This window comes from Nerophis lumbriciformis, linkage group LG16, assembly GCF_033978685.3.
Source record: "Nerophis lumbriciformis linkage group LG16, RoL_Nlum_v2.1, whole genome shotgun sequence".
NCBI classification, from domain to species: domain Eukaryota; kingdom Metazoa; phylum Chordata; class Actinopteri; order Syngnathiformes; family Syngnathidae; genus Nerophis; species Nerophis lumbriciformis.
The window spans coordinates 6,924,141-6,938,423 of NC_084563.2; the positions used below are offsets into that span (position 1 = coordinate 6,924,141).

The 14,283-nt window shown below is 38.9% G+C and overlaps 1 long non-coding RNA gene across 2 annotated transcripts in view; it reads right to left on the bottom strand.

The window, feature by feature from the left end:
- Positions 1-12,550, bottom strand: part of LOC140679465 (uncharacterized) — a 34,268-nt gene extending 21,718 nt beyond the window's left edge. For both annotated transcript variants that reach the window (XR_012050885.1, XR_012050884.1), the window contains exons 1-3: positions 12,501-12,550; positions 12,233-12,294; positions 1,790-1,849 (exon numbers count right to left, since the gene is read on the bottom strand). This is a non-coding gene — a long non-coding RNA (uncharacterized lncRNA). The remainder of the gene's footprint in view (positions 1-1,789; positions 1,850-12,232; positions 12,295-12,500) is intronic.
- Between the last annotated feature and the right edge of the window lie 1,733 nt (positions 12,551-14,283).

Here is a 14,283-nt window from a genome sequence, read left to right on the forward strand (position 1 = left end):
ATGTGTGTGTCTGTATATCAATCTGTGTTTAATCCAATTTATGTGTGTGTGTACTAATGTGTGTGTCTGTATATCAAAAAATGTAATCCAATTCACGTGTTTTACTAGTGTGTGTCTGTATATCAATCTGTGTGTGTAATCCAATTAGCATCCATCCATCCATTTTCTACCACTTTCTACCGCTTATCCCTTGTGTTTACTAATGTGTGTCTGTATATCAATGTGTGTGCAATCCAATTCACGTGTGTGTGTGTACTAACGTGTGTCATAGATAAGATTCAACACAGATGTCATAACGCCATCAAACTCACTTGTAAGATTCAACACAGACGTCATAACGCCACCAAAGCTCACATTTATCATTCAACACAAGGTCAATATTTTATATTGTGTAATATACTAACAGCTTTTATATATTATGTATCATGATAACATACACTATATTGCCAAAAGTATTTGGCCACCTGCCTTGACTCGCATATGAACTTGAAGTGCCATCCCATTCCTAACCCATAGGGTTCAATATGATGTGGGTCCACCTTTTGCTGCTATTGTAGCTTCAACTCTTCTGGGAAGGCTGTCCACAAGGTTGTGGAGTGTGTTTATAGGAATTTTCCACCATTCTTCCAAAAGCGCATTGATAACGTCACACACTGATGTTGGTCAGGAAGGCCTGGCTCTCAGTCTCTGTTCGGATTCAGGTCAGGACTCTGTGCAGGCCAGTCAAGTTCATCCACACCAGACTCTGTTATCCATGTCTTTATGGACCTTGCTTTGTGCACTGGTGCACAGTCATGTTGGAAGAGGAAGGGGACTGTTCCAAACTGTTCCCACAAGGTTGGGAGAATGGAATTGTCCAAAATGTTTTGGAATCCTGGAACATTCAAAGTTCCTTTCACTGGAACTAAGGGGCCAAGCCCAACTCCGAAAAACAACCCCACACCATAATTCCTCCTCCACTAAATTTTACACTCGGCACAATGCAGTCCGAAATGTAGTGTTCTCCTTGCAGCCCCCAAACCCAGATATCAGATTGCCAGATGGAAAAGTGTGATTCATCACTCCAGAGAAGGTGTCTCCACTGCTCTAGAGTTCAGTGGTGACGTGCTTTACACCACTGCATCCCACGTTTTGCATTGGACTTGGTGATGTATGGCTTAGATGCAGCTGCTCGGCCATGGAAACCCATTCCATATAGCTCTCTGTGTACTGTACGTGGGCTAATAGGAAGGTCACATGAAGTTTGGAGCTCTGTAGCACTATGCGCTTCAGCATCTGCTGACTCCTCTCTGTCAGTTTACGTGGCCTACCACTTGGTGGCTGAGTTGCTGTTGTTCCCAAACTCTTCACTTTTCTTATAATAAAGCCGACAGTTGACTTTGGAATATTTAGGAGGGAGGAAATTTCACGACTGGATTTGTTGCACAGGTGGCATCCTATGACAGTTCCATGCTGGAAATCACTGAGAGTGGCCACTTCTTTCACAAATGTTTGTAGAAACAGTCTCCATGCCTAAGTGCTTGATTTTATACACCTGTGGCCGGGCCAAGTGATTAGTGATTCTCATTAGGTCACCTGATTCTCATCATTTGGATGGGTGGCCAAATACGTTTGGCATTATAGTGTTTATTATATATTGTGTAATATAATAACAAATGTTATATATTGTGTAATATAATAACAGATATTATATATTGTGTAATTTAATAAAAAATGGCACTCCCTGCGAACCCAAAAAGGACAAGCAGTAGAAAATGGATGGATGGATATTACACAATAGAAAGCTCACCTGTGCCTTTACTCTTCACCTGGACAAGTCTTCTTCCAACATGGCCGCCAGGTCAGCATCCTGATAAAAGCTTTATGTCACTCGGAGATGTCAGAGGTGTGTGTGTGTGTTCGTGTGTAGAAGTGTTGCACCAGAGTACATTTGATCACAGCAGATCATATCAGGCTTACTGATTTGGCCTAAATGACTATGGTATAATACTTAATCAGGCTTGGTTGTCATGGTTACCACCAGCATTGCGTGGCGTGAAAGCTTTGAAGCTCAAGACACGCAAAAAGTCGGGTCACGCTCTTCGGCGTTGTCACGCGCCTCCATCTCCTCGGTGCACGCTCTCCTAATCTGAGCACGGCCATCTTGATCTTCACGGCCGTCTAAGAGGATGACGGCACAACAATCAGCAGAAAAGGAAGCGCCGCCGCCCCCGCCACTCCACAAAGGAACATGATGATGTTTTCTCATCCCTTTCTCATTTTCAGGGCACTGTGCCAAGAGGTTTCTCACGTTCCTCCTACATGTCCGATTCTTCTCATGTTCTTCCAACATGTCCAACTTTTCTGACGTTCCTTAACAAGTCCGACTCTTCTCATGTTCCTCCAACATGTCCGACTCTTTTCACGTTCTTCCAACATGTCCGACTTTTCTCACTGTCTTCCAAAATGTCCGACTCTTCTCACGTTCCTCCAACATGTCAGCCTCTTATGACATTCCTCCAAAATGTCCGACTCTTCTGACGTTCCTCCAACATGTCAGACTCTTCTGACATTTCCCCAACACCTCAGACTCTTGTCACATTTGTCCAAAATGTCCGACTTTTATGATGTTCCTCTAACATGTCCGACTTTTCTGACGATCCTCCAACATATCCGACTCTTCTGACGATCCTCCAACATGTCCGACTCTTCTGACGTTCCTCCAACATGTCCGACTCTTCTGACGTTCCTCCAACATGTCCGACTCTTTTCATGTTCTTCCAACATGTCCGACTTTTCTCATATTCATGGATTGTGCTAGCAAGTACAGTTATACTAACAACGCTACGTGGATTATGCTAGCAAGCAGTTATGCTAACAATGCTACATGTATTATGCTAGCAAGTACAGTTATGCTAACAACGCTACATGGATTATGCTAGCAAGTACAGTTATTCTTTTTTTTTACCACATGGATTATGCTAGCAAGTACAGTTATGCTAACAACGCTACATGGATTATGCTAGCAAGTACAGTCATTATAACAATGCTACATTGATTATGCTAGCAAGTACAGCTATGGTAACAACGCTACATGGATTATGCTAGCAAGTAGTTATGCTAACAACGCTACATGGATTATGCTAGCAAGTACAGCTATGCTAACAACGCTACATCGATTATGCTAGCAAGTACAGTTATGCTAACAACGCTATATGGATTATGCTAGCAAGTACAGCTATGCTAACAATGCTACATGGATTATGCTAGCAAGTACAGCTATGCTAACAATGCTACATGGATTATGCTAGCAAGTACAGTTATGCTAACAACGCTACATGGATTATGCTAGCAAGTACAGTCATTATAACAATGCTACATTGATTATGCTAGCAAGTACAGCTATGGTAACAACGCTACATGGATTATGCTAGCAAGTAGTTATGCTAACAACGCTACATGGATTATGCTAGCAAGTACAGCTATGCTAACAACGCTACATCGATTATGCTAGCAAGTACAGTTATGCTAACAACGCTATATGGATTATGCTAGCAAGTACAGCTATGCTAACAATGCTACATGGATTATGCTAGCAAGTACAGCTATGCTAACAATGCTACATGGATTATGCTAGCAAGTACAGTTATGATAACAACGCTACATGGATTATGCTAGCAAGTACAGTTATGCTAACAACGCTACATGGATTATGCTAGCAAGTACAGCTATGCTAACAACGCTACATGGATCATGCTAGCAAGTACAGTTATGCTAACAACGCTACATGGATTATGCTAGCAAGTACAGTTATCCTAACAACGCTACATGGATTATGCTAGCAAGTACAGTTATGCTAACAACGCTATATGGATTATGCTAGCAAGTACAGTTATGCTAACAACGCTACATGGATTATGCTAGCAAGTACAGCTATGCTAACAACGCTACATCGATTATGCTAGCAAGTACAGCTATGCTAACAAGGCTACATGGATTATGCTAGCAAGTACAGTTATGCTAACAACGCTACATGGATTATGCTAGCAAGTACAGCTATGCTAACAACGCTACATCGATTATGGTAGCAAGTACAGCTATGCTAACAAGGCTACATGGATTATGCTAGCAAGTACAGTTATGCTAACAAGGCTACATGGATTATGCTAGCAAGTACGCTGCTGGAGTCGTTCCAAACTTGCCACTTAATTGACGGAGCAAAGCTGCAGCTCAGCTCTGCATGCTCTGATTGCTTCCACAGAGGCCACTATTTGTGTCAACAGCCACATTCCTAAAACAAAAGTAGTAAAAATCACAATCATAATTGCACTGATTGCTCCCACAGAGGCTAGTAAAGGACATAAGTTGTTTGTGTGAACTCACATTCCACTAACACCAATTGATGCTCTGCTGTGCGTCTTTTTGGCACAAGGCATCCAACACACATTATAAACTTATCACTTTCCTCTGGCACTGTTCCTCTAGCATTCATGAAAGCGGTTATTCATCCTCTGCTCAAAAGACCTAAGCTCCATCCTGACCTCATGGAGCGATTTATGTGTGAAATTATCAACACATTACCGTAAAATATCAAATATTATTATTTAGCTCATTCACGTAAGAGACTAGACCAGTGGTTCTTAACCTGGGTTCAATCGAACCCTAGGGGTTCGGTGAGTCGGGCTCAGGGGTTCGGCGCAGGTCAAAACAAACCCAACTCATCGTGTAAATACAAACTTCTCCCTATCGGCGTATTATGGATACAGCAACAGCTGACTGATTTGCAGGTGTGTAATTTGTTGTGAGTTTATGTACTGTGTTGGTTTTGTTCTTTGAACAAGGTGATGTTCATGCACGGTTCATTTTGTGCACCAGTAAAAAAACATGGTAACACTTTAGTATGTGGAACATATTCACCATTAATTAGTTGCTTATTAACATGCAAATTAGTAACATATTGGCTCTTAACTAGTCATTATTAAGTACTTATTAATGCCTTATTCGTTTTTTGTTCCTTAGAATATGTTCTCCTAGTGTCCAAATAACTCTAAATTTAGTCTTTGTTACTAAGAATATGTTCTCCTAGTGTCCAAAAACTCTAAATTAAGTCTTTGTTACTTAGAATATGTTCCCCTAGTGTCCAATAAACTCTAAATTAAGTCTTTGTTACTTAGAATATGTTCCCCTAGTAGAGATGCGCGGATAGGCAATTATTTAATCCGCAACCGCATCAGAAAGTCGTCAACCATCCGATGTAACATTTGATCAGAACCGCACCCGCCCGTTGTTATATATCTAATATAGACGATGCAAGGCATTAGTGAGGTTATAAAGCTTTTGCCTGTTAAAGAAAGGAGACTGATCCAATGCAGCACAGACATTCGCGTGCCACGCTGTCACGACCCAGACGCACACCAGTGCGCAATCATATGGGAGCCGCGCTGAGCGCATCTCCAAGCGCGTCTCGCTGCCGGCGACGGCCGGGTATGGGCCCGACGCTCCAGCGCCATCCATTTTCAGGGCTAGTTGATTCGGCAGGTGGGTTGTTACACACTCCTTAGCGGGTTCCAACTTCCATGGCCACCGTCCTGCTGTCTATATCAACCAGGGTGAGCCCCACCCCTTTCGTGAGCGCACTGCGCGCGGAGTGACCCCTGTTACGCGCCCCCGGCAACAGGAGTGGCGGGCAGGTAAGCTGCGCGGGCGGAGCGCGCGGAGTGACCCCTGTTACGAGCCCCCGGCCACGGGGGTGGCGGGCAGGTAAGCTGCTTACCTGCTGCGCGTGACGCTGGCCGCGGCGAAGGCGGACGAGGCGGGGTGTCGTGCGGTGGGCGCGGTGGTGACCCTGGACGTGCGTCGGGCCCTTCTCGCGGATCTCCTCAGCTACGGCTCCCGGTGGGGCCCTCTCGGGGGAAGGGGTCTCGGTCCCGGACCCCGGCGAGGCGTCCCTTCTCCGCTCCGTAAAAGTGTCCATCTTTTTTTCTTCTGTTGTGGCATATGCAGCAGGTGCCTGCTCGTTTTTCGTATGTGGGTAACATTTAACTATGTATATATATTTCCGAATTGGTTTAACTGCCACCCGCCTGAATCTATTTAAAATCTAATTTTTTTTAATTTCATCCGCCCGATCCGCGGATAATCCGCGGACTCCGCGGTTGTGCCCGCAAACCGCGCATCTCTATCCCCTAGTGTCCAAAAAACTCTAAATGAAGTCTTTGTTACTTAGAATATGTTCCCCTAGTGTCCAAAAAACTCTAAATGAAGTCTTTGTTACTTAGAATATGTTCCTCTAGTGTCCAAATAACTCTAAATTAAGTATTTGTTACTTAGAATATGTTCCCCATGTTACCAAAAACATATAACTTTGTCTTGAATTTGAAAAAAACATTTTATTTTAAGGGTTTGGTGAATGCGCATATGAAATTGGTGGGGTTCGGTACCTCCAACAAGGTTAAGAACCACTGGACTAGACGTATAAGATTTCATGGGATTTAGCGATTAGGAGTGACAGATTGTTTGGTAAACGTATAGCATGTTCTATATCCATCCATCCATTTTCTACCGCTTATTCCCTTTTGGGGTCGCGGGGGGCGCTGGAGCCTATCTCAGCTACAATCGGGCGGAAGGCGGGGTACACCCTGGACAAGTCGCCACCTCATCGCAGAGCATGTTCTATATGTTATAGTTATTTGAATGACTCTTACCATAATGTTACGTTAACATACCAGGCACCTTCTCAGTTGGTTATTTATGTGTCATATAACGTACAACTTATTCAGCCTGTTGTTCACTATTCTTTATTTATTTTAAATGGCCTTTCAAATGTCTATTCTTGGTGTTGGATTTTATCAAATAAATTTCCCCCAAAAAATGCAACTTATGCTCTAGTGCGACGTATATGTTTTTTTCCTTCTTTATAATGCATTTTCGGCCGGTGCGATTTATACTCCGGAGCTATTTATAATCCGAAAAATACGGTACATGGAAATGGAAATACTTGACCAAAGTTTATTTTTTCTTTCACAGTGAAATTCTGCCGACTGGGCTCCCAGTTTTTTACTGTAAAAATAATTTAATGGTGTACAATTTGATGGATAATCATCAATCAAGCAGAACTTTAAGTATGTATTTAGATTTGAACAAAACAATGTTGGGAATATATGATAATATAATATTTGTAGCAATATTAGATCAAGTTCAGTACATGAAATCGCACGCAGTACATGTATTTTTCTTTCAAAATGGAAAGTTTAATACTTTTAGTGAGAAAAGACGCATTTTAATTTCAGGTTTTCACTGGCCACGTTAAATGATGGCCTTGAGTTTGACACCTGTGCTTTAGAAGCCAGCACCAAGGTCTTTATTTCTATAGCGTTGTGTGTGAGGAGAAAGCGAAGGTTTGGAAGGACACGGTTATGTTGCCTCCAACATAAATGATATCTGTGAGCATTAATAACAGAATATGATACAATAATGCAGTCCTAACAAACTCTTTTGAGTCCTCCAGGACTCACGATGTTTCCTGGAGAACACACTCTTGTGTTTGATAGCACAGAGCTGGAACACATCTAATCTTCATTTAGTTTTACTATGACATCATCAAGCACACTAATAGGAGCTCAATAAGGAGAATAGTAGGCCATGTGATCACAATCATGCCAGTTTTAAACCAACTACAGTCGTAGTACCACCGTTGTGCGGGCTTAGAGCGCCCTCTACTGTACGCTTGGTTTAAAGCAGACACGCAGAGAGAAGACAATATCATTTGTGTCATAAATTAAGTTGTTTTCTTCTGTAATGCTTGGACTGATGTCTCCGCAACACTTTGGAGAGGAATTTTTGGTGTTCATTAAAAGTTTGATCACTAAGAACATAATGTATGTCAGATATAATATATCATGTTCCATATTTTCTTTATGAACACTTACAAAAGTGATTTAGTTGGGAATGTTTTGTGTTTATTGAATTAGTAATATTTATAAAAGTGATTTAGTTGTTAAATAAATGTTGGACCAGTGAGCACACACGGATCGAAGCGTCTTTGACTCTCAAACAAATCATATCATATATTCATATTCAATATTACATTTCCAGTAATGAAAGTGTAAAAAAAAAGAACAGTTTCTAATGTTAAGTATTAACACTTTAGAAGTAGAATAATAAGAGCATTTGGAGTGCATGGGAATAGTCATATTGTCTCTAGTGTTGTTTTATTTCCATCATAAGAAACAATTAGTAGGATGTGTAATATTGTTCATTAAGTTATTTCTGCACGAGCCAGTTTGCAAGGTTCAAAGTGCACTTGAATAGTCTTTTAAAGTGGAATTGTATCATAAAAGTTACAATGACAAACATTACTTTTACTACTAGTAGTACTAATAATACTATTACAACGTCGAGAGTAGACTTGCGGAAAAGGCATCTACTTTCATGTCATTTTATTCATATGTGCCTGACAACATTTCTGTTATAATTAGTTAGTTAGTTTATTATTTCTTCGGTCAATGGTCAACAGAATAAACAAACAGTTTTACATAAACAAACAGTTGTACATTCATAAATTAAAAATGTTGCAGACCGAAAGGGTTTAGGCTGAAGTTGAACACTTATTGCGCCTAACCCATACCTGCCAACTTTTGAAATCAGAAAAACCTAGTAGCCAGGGTCCAGGGGCCGCAGGCCCCAGTAGGTCCAGGACAAAGTCCTGGTGGGGGGTTAAGGCTTCGCCCCCCGACGCAAAATGATTGATTGCATTCAGACAGGTTAAAATGTTGCTAAAACCATCACTTTTCTATCAGTCACAGTGACTTTTCAAAACAAAAATATTACAGCAAAAATCATATGGGTTGATTGACATGTTTATTCTGTAAGCTAACTTCAATAGTTTGAAATTATTTTGACAGTTAATGCCAGTTATCCTGTCAACCTTTCACAAGACTTTAATTTGTTAATTGAAAGTATAAATACTTTTTACAGTAAACAAATGGTAAAACAGTACTAAACAATTCCATTAAAAAAAAATTGGTGTCATTATTAACTTGCTGTCCAAGCTTGTATAATCTACTGCCTTGTTCAATTGTAAAAAATATTCTGTGCCTAAAATTCACATTTCTATCACAATTATCATACTGTAAACATGGTAAGCTAACTTCATTAAAATTAATAGTCCTGTCAATAGCATGGAATTACAATTCAAATGTAGTTTTTTTGTAAGCCTTTCAAAAGAATTCAAAATATGAAAAATTCATGAAAATTAATTTAAGCCATCAGACACTTGAAAAGTGGCACATCACATCTCTAATGTAATCATTTTAACTTTTCAACAGAAATAGCACTGCAAAAATATTAAGGACATACTTCTGTATTTTGGTAGTTATACTGTCAACATTTAACAAGATTTCTTCAACTTGGACTTGAAAGCATAAATAGTATAAACACTTTTAACAGTATAACAGTACTAAACAATTCCAATAGATAACATTGGTGTCATTACCTTTTTGTTTGCTCAATTATTGCCTCCGTAAATAAAACTTTGGCATTTATCACATCCAAAGAATCTGTTTGGGCGACGAAAAACGTTGAACGTTTTCCACTTGTATCGCTAGCAACGGCATTAGACTTGTGTTTTTTTGTCCCAACGTGGTCTTTTACATCGCTAATTCCTCCGTGTCCGATCGAAAAATCTTGTCTGCACAAGGTGCAATTCACGTAGTTTTCACCCTTTTTGGAACGGATAATTAATCCCGGATAGGCTTTTGAATATTCTTCACGGAATGACTGCAGTTTTCTTTTCGGTTTAAGACTCGTTTGCGATTTTTCTCCGGCTGATTCCATGATCGTTCAATCGTTTGGAAACAATGGCAACAGGTGCCTCGTGCTTGGCAGCGGTGCTATAAATAGCCGCGCACATTAAAAAAAAAAAAAATTTTTTTAATTAATGAAAAACCGTATTTTTTATCACTGCAACCGTAACATAGGTTGATGAAAACCGTACTAATTACGGGAAAACCTGAGTAGTTGGCAGGTATGCAAACCCTATAAACAATGTCAAATACAAGATGAGCTTCCAAAAATTATGAAATTTCCTTTTCACAACATATTATAAATACACATTGTACACAACATAAATAATGTTCAATTATATACACAGTAAAGGCATGTGAAATATCCTTGTACACATGTTAAACCTTTCCACCAATGATATACTATATACAAACAATTATACTTCCATTATTATTTATATCCCACATTTAGTTTTTAATTAACATTGATCATGGTATTAACTACTGTGTAGATTCAAGAGTGATATATTTTTCTAAGACATTGGTTTTAAAGAAATTAGATATGTAGTGAGTCGTAGTCTGCGTTGTGTAATTTAAAAAAATAAATAAAAGACACTTCCCCATGCCGTCGTTTCACCATTTATTGGTGACCTGTGTTGGAAACACAAAACACACCCACCCACAGGTCTAAGCTTTCTGGGGGACTAATTTGTGCTCCTTCCAGCTCAAAAGTCCACCTCCAACCCACCCACAGGTCTAAGCTTAATGGCGGACTAATTTCTGCTCCTTCCAGCTCAAAAGTCCGAAACAAGAGGAAGTAACACAAACATTCATTTGTATAAAAACAGAGGTGGGTAGTAACGCGCTACATTTACTCCGTTACATCTACTTGAGTAACTTTTGGGATAAATTGTACTTCTAAGAGTAGTTTTAATGCAACATACTTTTACTTTTACTTGAGTATATTTATAGAGAAGAAACGCTACTTTTATCTACATTCAACTCGCTACTTGCTACTAATTTTTATCGATCTGTTAATGCACGCTTTGTTTGTTTTGTTCTGTCATAGTGCCTGCGTTTCAACAAATACAGTCACTGGTGACGTTCACTCCGTTCCACCAATCAGATGCAGTCACTGGTGACGTTGGACCAATCAAACAGAGCCAGGAGTCACATGACCTGACTTAAACAAGTTGAAAAACTTATTGGGGTGCTACCATTTAGTGGTCAATTGTACGGAATATGTACTGTACTGTGCAATCTACTAATACAAGTTTCAACCAATCAATCAAAAGTGTGAAGGAAAAAAGACAATTTTTTATTTCAACCGTACATCACGTCAAAAGCCTAAAGACTGACTGCACAGTTCCTGTCTTCACAATAAAAGTGCCGCTCCATCGCGCCTGCGCTTTCAAAATAAGAGTCTTCGAAAGCCAGCGCAAACAAGCTAGCAAGCTACGGAGTTTGCCGCCAATGTATTTCTTGTAAAGTGTATAAAAACGAATATGGAAGCTGGACATATAAGATGCCAAAAACCAACCACTTTCATGTGGTATTAGACAGAAAGGAGGAACTTTTTTTCTCCTCCATTTGAAAACGTGGACGTTTGTCATCACTACTGTCTGATTACAATCAATGCAAGTCATCAGAATCAGGTAATACACCAACTTATATTCTTGTCTTCATGAAAGAAAGGAATCTATATGTGTTAAACATGCATGTATATTCATTAAAACACTATTAACATGTAAACAAAAACGGCAAAAAAAAAAAATATAAATTATATACTGTATATATCAATGTATGTATGTATATATATATATATATATATATATATATATATATATATATATATGTGTGTGTGTGTGTGTGTGTGTGTATATATATATATATATATATATATATATATATATATATGTGTGTGTGTGTGTGTGTATATATATATATATATATATATATATATATATATATATATATATATATATATATATATATATATATATATATATGATATGTGTGTGTATGTTACTCATCAGTTACTCAGTACTTGAGTAGTTTTTTTACAACATACTTTTTACTTTTACTCAAGTAAATATTTGGGTGACTACTCCTTACTTTTACTTGAGTAATAAATCTCTAAAGTAACAGTACTCTTACTTGAGTACAATTTCTGGCTACTCTACCCACCTCCGTATAAAAATAATAATATAATAAATTACATGAACAAAAACGTTTTATCAGAAAAAAATAATAATGCACAAGTCCACATACCTGTGTTGGAAACACAAAACACACCCACCCACCCACAGGTCTAAGCTTTCTGGCGGACTAATTTCTGCTCCTTCCAGCTCAAACGTCCGAAACAAGAGGAAGCAACACAAACATTCATTCGTATAAAAATAATAATATAATAAATTACATGAACAAAAACATTTTATCAGAAAAAAATAATAATGGACAAGTCCACCTACCTGTGTTGGAAACACAAAACACACCCACAGGCCTCAGCGTTCTGGCGGACTGATTTCTGCTCCTGTGTGGCGTAAAGACCATGCGTCATTCGTCAAACAATTTACACATTCGACGCTCAACGTCTTAATTAGCAACATTTTGGAAAAAAATCACTCAATACAACACCTCACTAGTACCCACAACATTATTGTGTTAACTTTTCAAGTATTTAAGAACGTTTAGGATGAATATTTAAAACAGAAACACGGAGCAATTAGTGACAATTACCTTTCAACTCAAACGTCGGAAGCAAGAGGAAGTACAAAAGAACCGCGAAGACACTTTCCCGCTCCGGACATCTGATTCTTCAAAAATAAAAGCGATACTTCAAAATAAAATATAACACCCTGTCTAGTTCATAATATAGCGCAACAACGTCACACTATTACAGATATATACGATGATATTTATGAACGCTAGTTTCTTTGGGAATAACGGATCTATATATGTTTTCATTTTCATCAATATGTAAGATATACTGCATAGTCATTGATAGAGAACAGTATCTAGGTTGAGTAAATAGTGACTTATATGCTTATATTTACAACATTTTTTTTTCACTTTTTGTTGTCCTGTCCAGCTTCTCAGGCCAGTCATATAGTTCAGTGGTTCTCAACCTTTTTTCAGTGATGTACCCCCTGTGTACATTTTTTTGAATTCAAGTACCCCCTAATCAGAGCAAAGCATTTTTGGTTGAAAAAAAAAGAGATAAATAAGTAAAATACAGCACTATGTCATCAGTTTCTGACTTATTAAATTGTATAACAGTGCAAACTATTGCTCATTTGTAGTGGTCTTTCTTGAACTATTTGGAATAAAAGATATAAAAAATAACTAAAAACTTGTTGAAAAATAAACAAGTGATTCAATTATAAATAAAGATTTCTACAACAGAAGAAATCATCAACTTAAAGTGCCCTCTTTGGGGATTGTTATAGAGATCCATCTGGATTCATGAACTTAATTCTAAAAATTTCTTCACAAAAATAGAAATCTTTAACATCGATATTTATGGAACATGTCCACAAAAAAAATCTAGCTGCCAACACTGAATATTGCATTGTTGCATTTCTTTCCACGGTTCTTTTTGACCGACATTTTAGTGAGAAACCTGAGTTTATGAACTTACATTCATATTTTGTTGAAGTATTATTCAATAAATATATTTATAAAGGATTTTTGAATTGTTGCTATTTTTAGAATATTTAAAAAAAATCTCACGTACCCCTTGGCATACCTTCAAGTACCCCCAGGGGTACGCGTACCCCCATTTGAGAACCACTGATATAGTTGATGTAGATGCCCATATCGGCTGTTCAGATTTACTTTACAAAAGAGAAGTGTGGGATACTTCTCTTGTTGCCTTATTTGTATTTAACTTTATTAAATGTATTTATATTATCATTTGGTGCAGCCGGGCCGCAGCAGGAGGGGACAGAAAGAGGAAAAAAAGAAGACAGACGGGGAAATTGTGGGGACAAGAGGGGGATAAGACAGAGAGACAACAACAACAACAGCAAACACAACAATAACAATAACAACAACAACAATAGAACAACGTCAGCAAATAGGATATGTACAAATATGATGGTAAAAGTGATAGCAAAGAAGCAGTTAGTGAAATAAATAATAATACAGAAATGACAATGAACATTTTTACACTACAAATGGAGCAACACAAATACCAATAGAAATAGCACTATTCATAATGAATAATAACAATAATGTACTTCCATCCATCCATCCATCCATCTTCTTCCGCTTATCCGAGGTCGGGTCACGGGGGCAGCAGCTTAAGCAGGGAAGCCCAGACTTCCCTCTCCCCAGCCACTTCGTCCAGCTCCTCCCGGGGGATCCCGAGGCGTTCCCAGGCCAGCCGGGAGACATAGTCTTCCCAACGTGTCCTGGGTCTTTCCCGTGGCCTCCTACCGGTCGGACATGCCCTAAACACCTCCCGAGGGAGGCGATCGGGTGGCATCCTGACCAGATGCCTGAACCACTTCATCTGGCT